Consider the following 12,955-nt stretch of genomic DNA (forward strand, 5'->3'; position numbering starts at 1 on the left):
AACCTTAAACGTAAATGGATTAAATGCTTCAATCAAAAGACACAGAATAGCTGAATGGATAAGAAAACATGACCCACATATATGCTGCCTACATGAGACCCACCAGGACAAAAGACCATCACAGACTAAAAGTGAAGAGCTGGAAACAAATTTTCCAAGCTAACAAACAAGAAAAAAAGCTGGGGTAGCCATTCTCATATCAGACAAAACAGACTTCAAAAAAAGGGTCATAAAGAGAGACCCAGAAGGTCACTTCATAATACTCAAGGGAAGAATCCACCAAGAAGATGTAAACAATGTAAATATATATGCATCCAACATAGGAGCACCCAAATATATAAAGAAAATATTAGAGGACTTTAAGAACCATATTGACAGCAACACAATTATAGTAGGGGATTTTAACACCCCACTATCAAAAATGGACAGATATTCCAAACAAAATACCAAAAATGATATTTCAGCATTAAACAACACCCTAGATGAAATGGACTTAACTGATATATATAGAGCCCTTCATCCCAAAGAAGCTAAATACACATTCTTTTCAAATGCACATGGAACATTTTCTAAGATAGACCACATGATAGGCCACAAAACAAGCCTCAACAAATTCAAGAAAATTGAATTCATACCAAGCATTTTCTCTGACCACAAGAGACTCAAACTGGAAACCAACCCCAAAAGCAAAAACCCAAAACACCCAAAATCCTGGACACTGAATGGTATGCTATTAACCAACAAATGGGTCAAGAATGAAATTAGGGAAGAAATCAAAACGTTTCTGGAAACAAATGAAAACGAACTCACAACAACCCAAAACTTATGAGACACGACAAAGGCAGCCCTGAGACGAAAGTTTATAGCAATACAGGCATACCTAAAGAAGATAGAAACATTTCAAACAAACAACCTAACCCTATGCCTGCAAGAACCTGAGGAACAATAACAAAGACAGCCCAGAGCAAGCAGAAGGAAGGAAATAACCAAGATCAGAGCAGCACTAAATGACATAGAAACTAAAAGCACAATTCTAAGGATCAATGAATCCATCAGTTGGTTCTTTGAAAAGATAAACAAAATAGACAAGCCTTTAAGTAGGCTCATCAAGAAAAGAAGAGAGAGGATACAAATAAACACAATTAGAAATGAAAGAGGAGAGATTACAACTGATACCACAGAAATAGAAGGGATTGTAAGAAATTACTATGACGAACTGTATGCCACGAAATTTGAAAGCCTAGGGGAAATGGACACATTTCTAGAGAAATATAATCTTCCAAAACTCAATGAAGAAGAAGCAGAAAGCCTGAACAGACCAATAATAGCAGATGAAATTGAAGCAGTAATCAAAAAACTCCCATCACACAAAAGCCCTGGACCAGATGGTTTCACAGGAGAATTCTACAAAGCATTTAAGGAAGAGCTAAAACCTATTCTTCACAACTATTCCAAAAAATCCAAAAGGACAGAAAACTCCCAAATTCTTTTTATGAAGCCAGCATCATCCTAATACCAAAACCGGATAGAGACACAACAAAGAAAGAAAACTTCAAGCCAATATCGCTGATGAACATAGATGCTAAAATTCTCAACAAAATATTGGCAAATGGCATCCAACAATATATAAAAAAGATCATACACCATGACCAAGTGGGATTCATCCCAGGGATGCAAGGATGGTTCCATATTCACAAATCAGTAAATGTAATATATCACAAACACAAAAGCAAAGACAAAAACCACATGATCATATCAATAGATGCAGAAAAGCTTTTGATAAGGTACAACACCCACTTAAGATAAAAAACACTCAGCAAAGTGGGAATAGAGGGAGCATTCCTCAATATAATAAAGGCCATATATGAGAGACATACAGCCAACATCACACTCAATGGGGTAAAACTAAAATCTTTTCCACTAAGATCAAAAATAAGACAAGGTTGTCCACTTTCACCACTTCTATTCAATATACTATTGGAAGTTTTAGACACAGCAATCAGGCAAGAAACGGAAATAAAAGACATTCAAATAGGAAAGGAGGAAAAAAAACTGTCACTGTTTGCAGATGACTTGATAATGTACATGGAAAATCCTATAGATTCTACCAAAAATTGGCTCGAACTAATTAATGAATCTGGCAAAACAGTGGGTTACAAAGTAAATATCGAGAAATCAAAGGCATTTTTGTATACCAACAATGAATCAGCAGAAGCAGAAATCAAGAAAAAAATCCCATTCAATATAGCAAAAACAAAAATAAAATATCTGGAATAAACCTAACTAAGGAGGTAAAAGACTGTATGCAGAAAACTACACCACACTGAAGAAAGAAATCAAGGAAGACACAAACAAATGGAAACATATACCTTGTTCATGGATTGGAAGAATTAACATCATCAAAATGTCTGTAGTACCCAAAGCAATTTACAGATTCAATACAATACCTACTAAAGTACCAATGGTATATTTCACAGACATAGAACAAACATTTCAAAAATTTATATGGAACCATAAATGACCGCGAATAGCAGATGCAATTTTGAGAAAGAAGAACAAAGTAGGAGAAATCACAATACCTGATATCAAATTGTATTACAAGGCCACTGTAACTAAAACAGCTTGATACTGGCATAAAAACAGGCACATACACCAATGGAACAAAACAGAGAGCCTACAAACAAACCCAAATCTCTATGGTCAATTAATATTCGGCAAAGGGAGCAGCAACATAAAATAGACTAATAATAGCCTCTTCAACAAATGGTGTTGGGAGAACTGGACAGCTACGTGCAAAAAAAAAAAATCTTGAGCACCAACTTACACCATACACCAAAATAAATTCAAGGTGGATAAAAGACTTAAATATGAGCCGTGAAACCATTAAAGTCCTAGAGGAGAACATTGGCAGGAAAATCTCAGACATTTCACCCAGCAACATTTTTACTGATATGTCCCCTAGAGCAAGGAACATGAAGGAAAGAATAAACAAATGGGATCTCATCAAAATAAAAAGCTTCTGTGTGGCTAAAGAAAACTGTATTAAATTTAAAAGACAACCAACTGTATGGGAAAACATATTTGCCAATGATACCTCAGACAAAGGTTTAATCTCCAAAATAACCAAAGAACTGACACAACTCTACTCTAAGAAGACAAGTAACCCAATTAAAAAATGGGAAAAGGACTTGAACAGACACTTCTCCAAGGAGGACATGCAGAAGATCCAGAGACACATGAAAAGATGCTCAATATCACTAGCTATCAGAGAGATGCAAATTAAAACCACAATGAGATACCACTTTACACCAGTAAGGATGGCTATCATAAACAAAGCAACAAACAACAAATGTTGGAGAGGTTGTGGGGAAAAGGGGACCCTAGTTCACTGTTGGTGGGATTGCAGACTGGTACAACCATTATAGGAAACAGTAACCCTGCCTTTTGACCCAGCAATTCCACTGCTAGGATTATATTCTAAGAACCCCAAAACACCAATTTCAAAGAACCTATGCACCACAATGTTCATAGCAGCACAATTTACAACAGCCAAGAGTTGGAAGCAACCTAGGTGCCCATCAGTAAAAGAATGGATCAAAAAATTGCGGTACATATGCACAATGGAATTCTATGCAGCAGACAGAAAGGAGCTCCTACCCTTTGCAACAACATGGATGGAACTGGAAAGCATTATGCTGAGTCAAATAAGCCAGGTGGTGAAAGACAAACACCATATGATCTCACCTTTAACAGGAAGCTAAACAACAAAACAAACAAGCAAGCAAAATAAAAACAAAGACACTGAAATAGAGAACAGGGGGACAGTGACCAGAGGGGAGAGGGGAGGGAATAAGGGGAAAAAAAGAAGGGGTTTAGAGAAACAAGTATGAAGGACACAGGGACAATAGCTACAGCAGGTGGAAATGGGAGGGAAGTGGGGAGCATGGGGTGGGGTTGGCTGGGATGGGAGAAATAGACAGAAAACTGTACTTGAAAAATAATTTTTTTAAAAAAAGGAAAAAAGAAAAAGAAACCAACCATATGGCAAAATATATTTGCCAATGATACCTCAGACAAGGGTTTGATCTCTAAGCATATAAAGATCTCACATGACTCCACTCCAGGAAGACAGAGAATATAATTAAAAACTATCCAAAGGACCTGAACAGACACTTTTCCAAGGAGGACATAGAGCCCAAGGACATATAAAAGGATGTTCATCTTCACTAGCCTTCACAGAGATGCAAATTAAAACCATAATAAGATTCCGGTTCACAATGGTCAGAGTGGCTATCATAAACAAATCAAGAAACAAGTGCTGGTGAGGTTGTAGAGAAAAGGGAACCCTATTACCCTTTGTTGATGGGAATGCAGACTGGTGTGTATCAAGTGTGGAGAAGTGTGGGTTTTCCTCAAAAATCTAAAAATGGAATTCTCTTTTGACCCTTTGATTCCACTGCTGGAATTATATGCTAAGAATCCCTAAACACGAATTTAAAAGAACCTACGTACCAAGACTTCCAGCCAAGATGGAGGCATAGGTAGACACATTGTGCCTCCTCGCACAACAAAAGAAGGACAAAAACACATTTAATAACAAAACACAACCAGAACTGCCAAAAAATCAAATGAAACAGAAGTCTGACAACCAAGGAGTTGAAGAAGATACATTCATCTAGACAGGTAGAAGGAGCAGAGTCCAGCAGCCAGGACAGAGCAGGCCTGAGGCAAAGTTACAGCTAGTGAACTCAGTGAAGCAGAAGATTGTGGAGTAGGACTCAAAGCACAAGGCAGCTGGCGAACCAGGCAGCCCCACATTCAGGTGCAGATAAACCAGGGGGAACTGGGGAGCAGGTTGGACTGCATAACCCAGGGTCCCAGGTCAGGGAAATAAAGCCTCAAAGCACCAATTGAAAACACCTGTGGGGGCTGAGGCAGAGGGAGAAATTCCCACCCTCACAGGAGAGTTCACTTGAGAGACCCATAGGGTTCTAGAATGTAAACAAGCCCACCCACACAGAAATTAGCACAAGAAGGGCCCAATTTGATTGTGGAAAGTGGGGGAGTAGAGTGAAATCCAGCAGAGAGCAGAGCAAGAACCATTGTTCCCTCTTGGACCCCTGCCCCACATCCAGGGTTAGAACCCAGCAACCAGGTTGTCCTGCCATGGCAAACTCCTAAGGCTCTGCCCCTTACTATGTAACAGGCACATCGAGACAAAAAAAAAATGGCCCAAACAAAACAACAGATCAAAGCTCCAGAACAAATACAATTAAGCAACGGAGTGATAGCCACCCTATCAGATGCACAGTTCAAAGCACTGGTGATTAGGATGCTCAAAGAATTGGTTGAATTTGGTTGCAAATTAGAGGAAAACATGAAGGCTATGCTAAGTGAAATATAGGAAAATGTATGGGGAATTAATAGTGCTGGGAGGGAAAGTTGGACTCTAATCAACGGTGTAGACCAGAAGGAAGAAAGAAACATCCAAGCAGAAAATAATGAAGAAACAAGAATTCAGAAAAATGAGGAGAGGCTTGGGAAACTCCAGGACATCTTTAAATGTTCCAACATCTAAATTATAGGGGTGTCAGAAGGAGAAGAGGAAGAGCAACAAGTGGAAAACTTATTTGAACAAATAATAAAGGAGAACTTCCCCATTCTGGCAAAGAAAATAAACTTCCAGGAAGTCCAACAAGCTCAGACAGACCCAAAGAAGTTGGACCCAAGAAAGAACACACCAAGGCACATCATAATTACATTAGCCAAGATTAAAATGAAGGAGAGAATCCTAGAAGCAGCAATAGATAAGGGGACAGCCACCTACAAAGGAGTGCCCATCAGACTGTCAGCGGATTTCTCAAAAGAGACTTACAGGCAAGAAGGGGCTGGAAAGAAATCTTCCAAGTCATGAAAGGCAAGGACCTACATCCAAGATTACGCTATACAGCAAAGCTTTCATTTAGAATGGAAGGGCAGATAAAGTGCTTCCCAGATAAGGTTAAGTTAAAGGAGTTCATCATTACCAAGCCCTTATTATATGAAATAGTAAAGGGACTTAACTCAGAAAAATAAAATAAGAAAACATGTACAGTAAAATGACAGCAAGCTCACAATTATTAACAACCACACCTAAAACATAAATAAAAACAAACAACTAGAACAGGAACAGAACCACAGAAATGGAGATCACATGGAGGGTTATCAACAGGAGAGTGAGAGGGGCAGGGAGGGGAAATGGTACAGAGAATAAGTAGCATAGATGGAAAGTAGAAAATAGACAGGTGGAGGGTAAGAATGGTATGGGAAATGTAGAAGCCAAAGAACTTATATGTATGACACATGGACATGATCTAAAGAGGGGGAATGTAAGTGGGAGGGGGTGTGAAGGGTGCAGGGGAGTAAAGGGAAAATGGGACAACTGTAATAGCATATTCAAGAAAATATATATATTTTAAAAGAACCTATGTATCCCAATGGTCATAGCAGCACAATTTACAATAGCTAAGTGCTGGAAACAGCTTAAGTTCCCAAGGATAAATGAGTGGATCAAAAACTATGGTATATTTACACTATGGAATACTACACAGCAGAAAGGAAAATGAAACTCCTACCCTTTGTGACAGCATAGATGGAACTAGAGAACATTATGGCTAAGTGAAACAAGCCAGGCAGTGAAAGACAAAATACCATACGATCTCACCTAGAACTGAAACCTAATCAACAACACAAGCAAAATATAACCAGCAATGTGTAAGAACAAACTGCCAGTAACCAGAAGGGAAAGGGTAGGAGGATAGGAGGAGGAAGAATTTGAAGGATTGTCAAGGAACGTGTATAAAGAGTTCATGAATAAAGACAATGACCCCTGGCTGGTGTAGCTCAGTGGATTGAGTGCAGGCCTGCAAACCAGAGGATCTCGGTTCAATTCCCAGTCAGGGCACATACCAGGGTTGCAAGCCAGTTCCCTGCAGGCCAATTCCCAGCAGGGGACACATGAGAGGCAACCATACATTGATGTTTCTCTTCCTCTCTCCTTCCCCTCTAAAGATAAACAAATAAATATTTTTAAAAAAAAGACAATGAGGGGTAAAGATTGAATGTGGGAGGTGGGTTGTGGGTAAGGCGAAGAAGAGTAATATGGAGAAAATGGGGACAACTGTAATTAAACAATTAAAAATATATTTTAAAACTTAAAAAAATTGTTTACAATTGTTCGTAGTAGTTGAATTTTATGTCTCCTATTCATTCATGATCTTAGTAATTTGCGCCTTGCCTCTTACTATCATCATTTGTCATTCTAAGTGAAAAATTTGTCAATACTATTGATTTTTTTCAAAGACTTACTTTTAGTCTCACTGATTTTCTATATTGATTTTCTAATCTATTTATTTCCGCTCTAATCTTTGTTCTTTCTTCTGTTTGCTTTCAGTTTAGCCTCTTTATTTTCTAGTTTCTTAAGGTGGAAGCATAGGTTATTGATTTGAGACCTTTCTTCTTTTTTTTCATTTTAAGCCAAGCCTTTATTATTTCTTGATGTTAATTTTTAAAATATATTTAATTGATTATGCCATTATAGTTGTCCTATTCCCCCGTTCATTCCCCTCCACTCTGAACAGCCCTTCCCCCACCATTCCCCCCCTTAATTTATGTCCATGTGTCACAAGTTCTTTAGATTCTATATTTCCCATACTATTCTTGCCTTGCCCCCTATTTTCTACCTACCATCTATGCTACTTATTATTCTCTGTACCTTTTCCCCCCTCTTCTCCTCCCACTCCCCTGTTGTTAAGCCTCCATGTGATCTTCATTTCTATGGTTCCACTCCTGATCGAGCTGTCCTCTTAGTTTGCTTTTGTTTTAGGTGTGGTTCTTAATAACTATGAGTTTGCTGTCCTTTCACTGTTCATACTTTTAATCTTCTTTTTCTTAGATAAGTCTCTTTAACATTTCATATAATAAGGGTTTGGTGATGATGAACTCCTTGAATTTGACCTTATCTGAGGAGCACTTTATCTGCCCTTCCATTCTAAATGAAAGCTTTGCTGGATAGATCAATCTTGGTTGTAGGCCTTTGGTTTCCATGACTTGGAATACTTCTTTCCAGCCCCTTCTTGCCTGTAAGGTCTCTTTTGAGAAATCAGCTGACAGTCTCATGGGCACTCCTTTGTAGGTGACTGTCCCCTTATCTATTGCTGCTTCTAGGATTCTCTCCTTCATTTTAATCTTGGCTAATATAACGATGATGTGCCTTGGTGTGTTCCTTCTTGGGTCCAACTTCTTTGGGACTCTCTGAGCTTCCTGGATGTCCTGGAAGTCTATTTCCTTTGCCAGATTGGGGAAGTTCTCCTTTATTATTTGTTCAGATAAGTTATTCCTCTTCCCCCTTCTGTTAACCCTATAATTCGGATGTTGGAACATTTAAAGATATCCTGGAGGTTCCTAAGCCTTCCTTCCTTCTTGTCTACTCCATTGATTTGAGTCTCAGTTTCCTTTCCATCACTATTGGTTTCCTGTGCATTTCCCTTCATTTCAATTAGTGTAGCCTTTATTTGTTCTTCTAATTTGTGACTAAAATCAACCAGTTCTGTGAGGATCCTGATCACCAGTGTTTTTAACTGTGCATCTGATAGGTTGGCTATCTCTTGTTTGCTTAGAATTACTGGCCCTGGGGCTTTGAGCTGTTCTCGAGCCATAATATTTTGGTCTGTTTGTTCCTATTACATATGATGGGCGGAGCCTTAGGTGTTCACCAGGGCAGGGCAACTCAGTTGCTGGGTTGTGATGCTGTATGTGGGTGCAGGGTCAGAGTGGGGGCAATGGCAATCCCCTCTGCTGCTTCCCGCAAGCCACTGGGGTCTGCGTGGTCTGTCTCACTTCTCGCTCCTTCACCTGGTTTATCTGCGCATGAATGTGTGACCTCGGTCAGCCAGCCGTCTTGCGCCCTCACTGTGTTTGCCCGTTGCCACCCTGCACCTGGGGTCTGCCAACCACCACCTGTGGGCCTGGGTTGGTCTGGCCAATTGTTCCTGCAGACCCCACTCCGCCAGCCACTGGCTCCGCCCCTCTTACTGGTCTGGCTGAATGGTTCATTGTTGTCGGACTTCCATGCAGTTCAATTTTCTGTGTTTTGGTTGCATTTTTGTTACTAAAACTTTGTTGTCTTTATACTTGGTTGTGCAAGGAGGCACAGTGTTTCCACCTACACCTCCATCTTGGCTGGAAGTCTCAAGATCTTTCTTCTTTTTAAATATAGGTGATTATATCTACCAATTTGCTTGTACGCACTGCTTTAGCTGCATCCCCTAAGTTTTAGTATGTTGTTTTTATTTTCATTCAGGTATGCTCTAACTTCTCTTGTGATTTTTCAAGTCAGAAGTTATTTAGGAGCATGTTGTTTCATTTCCATATATTTGTGAATTTCCCAAATCTTCATGTTATTGACTTCTAATTTCATTCCATGTATCAGACAACATATTTTGTATAATTTCAATCCTTTTAAACTTACTGAAGCTTGTTTTATAACCAAATATAAAATTTAAACATATTGCCCTGGCTGGTGTAGCTCAGTGGATTGAGCGCGGGCCTTCGAACCAAAGGATTGGGGTTCGATTCCCAATCGAACATGCCTCGGTTGCTAGGCTAGTTCCTAGCAGGGGACACATGGGAGGCAGGCATACATTGATGTTTCTGTCCCTCTCTCCTTCCCTTCCCCTCTAAAGATAAACTCTTTAAAAAATTTTTAAACATATGCATATAAGGAAAAAACACAAACAAGGTAAAAAAGGCAAATTACAAGTTAGGGGGAAAATTGCAACTTATATCACAGACGAAGTGTTAATATGATAGAATAGGCATGCTCTTACGTTCCTGGAGGGAATGCAAAATTATACAATCCACGCAAAGGGAAATTTACCAATATCGAGAAAAATTACATCTGCACTTTTTCTCTTAGCCAACTCTCTGGCTTTTAAAAACTTTTATGCCAAAGATACAATAGCAAATGTGCAAAATGATGTCTATACAACACAACTCATTGCAGCATTATTGCCAAGGAAGCAATCCAAATGTCCATATACAGAAAACTGACTAAGTAGATAGAGAAATTCACACAACAGAGTCTTATGCAGTGGTAACAAGGAAAGGAAAAGTTCTGTATTTTTCAGAGTCATATCCCATTGTTCTGTTATTCTCAGGAAAGCTCATACCCCAAGGTGGTGTACACAACATCCCAGCAACCCCATAGCCCTGTGTGCTGGATCTGCATCACATCACACATCCTAAAGGTAGGGAGACAAAGAGGTTCAGCTGAGGGCAAATGAGGAGCTGAAGTGTGTGCCCCCAAGTGGAAGCTCTGGAGCAGTGCAATGAAGGCTTGGCTCTGACCATTAAGTGCAAGTGTTTATGGAAGAGGGACAGGCCCACACCTCTCCTGCCTTCTACCATGCTCTCAGGTCACACTGTCATGGACTATCCTGATGCCCTTTCATAGTCTCCATGAATCCATAAATACTGATGGTGTGGGCAGAACCTTAAAGGTGTCCCACCTCCATTTTCCCATCCTCCCAGGGGAAGCCCACCCTGTACCTTCCTATTGCAGAACTTGGGCAAGGCAGAGGTGATGAGGTGTCAGCCCTGGAAAGGGCAAACACAGGGTCAGACACAGGAAAACAGACTGACTTTCAGAAAAACACCTGAGGGTCTCTAGAGAGTATGAGATCAGAGATTAAAACCAGAGATTGTATTTTGCCAACTTCTGGAGAATATCTGTGCAAAGCAGTTCAGAGGCTTGGTTGTTTTAAATGAATGTCTTGTCAAAAAAAAAAAAACCTTAGTCAATATTTAGGCTCTTTTTTTATTTTAAGATTCTTGGCAGGAGTTTCCTTACAAAATGTTACTACGCTGGCAGAAGCCATAGTGTCTCAGATTTCCCTGGATCTCACATAAAAAGTCATTTCTCCTCTTCTTCTCTTTAAACAAGTAATTTATACTATGATGATGTTCTGAAACTTGCATTCCCCACTTAAATATTCTTCTGTGTTGGCACATGATAATCCAGCACATCCTTTTTTGATGGTAGCACTGTGTTCTCACTGAATGACACCTAGGGCATTTTTAGTTTTTATTCTTCTCTGTGCTGCACTGAACATCCCTGTGTGTATATTTCTGCACACCTAGGAACTACATCTTCTGGTTAAATCTACTATACATCTCCATGGCACCTTCTGGACGTATAGCTGACCCCTGTGGCCCCAGACACCAGTACATGCAGGGTGGTCCCTGAGACATACCAGCTACCAACCCTCAGAAAGGCTATTCTCCCAAATTATTGGCAGAGGTCACCACTACCGCCACTGCCCAAGAAGTAATCTAAAGCAGGGACACACAGCTATGCCTGACTACAAAACTAGCTCCTCATGCCACTGCAATGATGGGGGCTAGGGGTTGGGGGTTAAAATATGGGGGGACTGGGAATGTGAGCCAGGTGGCCACTAGCCAGCTGGGAACTGGGGCCTGGCCTTACCACTGTCCTCAGCTGCCTGCACTCCTGCATTTCCACCCTGCCAAGCAGCTGGTTTTCTACTCTAAGTCTCCCCTAGGTCAATAGGGAGCTGCAGTGGAGGATATATAGAGAAGAAAGGAAAAGGGGAAGGAAGAGAGTAAATCCAAACAACAAAATAAAAGGTACAGTGGGGCAGATGAAGAGGGAAAAGTGGGATGTTGACATTGAGAAACTTCCAGAACTGTCTCTAAAATTTTGTTACTAACTTTATGGAGAAAAAGTCTCACTGTGCTCCATTTCAGAGGCTTCTATTTGCTAAGTGAGGTATGCCTCCCATTCATCAGTTTGACTTTAGAGCTGGCTTTTCCTATTGTGTACAAAAAATAATTTAAGTGTCAAAGAACTCCATTTCAGCCATCTTCACTTATAGTAAAACCTTACCATTTCTGTAAGTACTTGCAAGTAAAGACTCCCTATGGATTGTACATTGCAAGAGCACTTATGGGGATTGGGAGCTTGTTGGCCTTGGAAGCATCTTTTGAGATCTGCAGAGTCTGAACAAATTTCTAAGTGTATTGTATAGTAGATTGAAGTTTACTGTTTAATGGTTGAGGTCCAAGAGGCTGTCACCACCACAGTTGCTCCAACCCTCTTACATGACTCAGTTTCTCTCCCCAGCTGCCTGATACAACAATGAGGATGCAGAGCACTAGATAACCAGCATTCCCAGGTGAGTTCATTATTTGATTACAATTGTGCTGGAATTCCTTATGGGGTTCTGTTAGTCTTCAGGGGTACCCTTGGAAACCTCCATATAGATTCTTAGTCACCCAAAATACCCAAAATTCGAGCTGGAGGGAGTAAATGTCCCTAATCTTCAGAACTGAATAAGTTTAGACTCTCATTTATGTAGCACAGGGTTTTGTTTCAGACTCTTGGTAAGCAATTCCCATCAAGAAGCCAAAATAAAAACCAGCCCCCCAAATTTATTTGCATTTGTATAGTTAGTTTAATAAATTGAATTCAATGGGTACAATTGGAAACAGCTTTCTAGTTTTGAAAAAAATTGTCATTCTATTACAGTTGCCCCAATCTTCCCTTTTCCCTCCTCTGCCCATCCCACCCCCAGCACCCACTGTCAATCCCCACACTGCTGTCCATGTCCATGGGTCATTCATACATGTTCTTTGACTAGTCTCTTCTTCTTCTTTCCACCTTTATCCCTCTCCCCCTTCCCTTCTGATCACAGTCAGTCTGTTCCATGTTTCCATGCCTCTGGTTCTATTTTGCTCATTAGTTATTTTTGTTCATTAGGTTCCTCTTGTACATGAGATCATATCGTATTTGTCTTTCACTGACTGGCTTATTTCACTTACCATAATATTTTTCCTGTCCCTGGATTACCTCATTTGACCCTTAGCCTCAGCTAGGTTATCTCAATGCTTACTTATC

General features: G+C 40.1%; 1 protein-coding gene across 1 annotated transcript in view; it reads right to left on the reverse strand.

The window, feature by feature from the left end:
• RAB43 (RAB43, member RAS oncogene family) overlaps positions 1-12,955 on the reverse strand; it is an 84,239-nt gene that overhangs the window by 21,712 nt on the left and 49,572 nt on the right. The window lies entirely within an intron of this gene.

The sequence above is a fragment of the Artibeus jamaicensis genome, unplaced genomic scaffold (genome assembly GCF_021234435.1).
Source record: "Artibeus jamaicensis isolate MK-2021 breed Jamaican fruit bat unplaced genomic scaffold, CSHL_Jam_final contig_558, whole genome shotgun sequence".
Classification (NCBI taxonomy): Eukaryota; Metazoa; Chordata; class Mammalia; order Chiroptera; family Phyllostomidae; genus Artibeus; species Artibeus jamaicensis.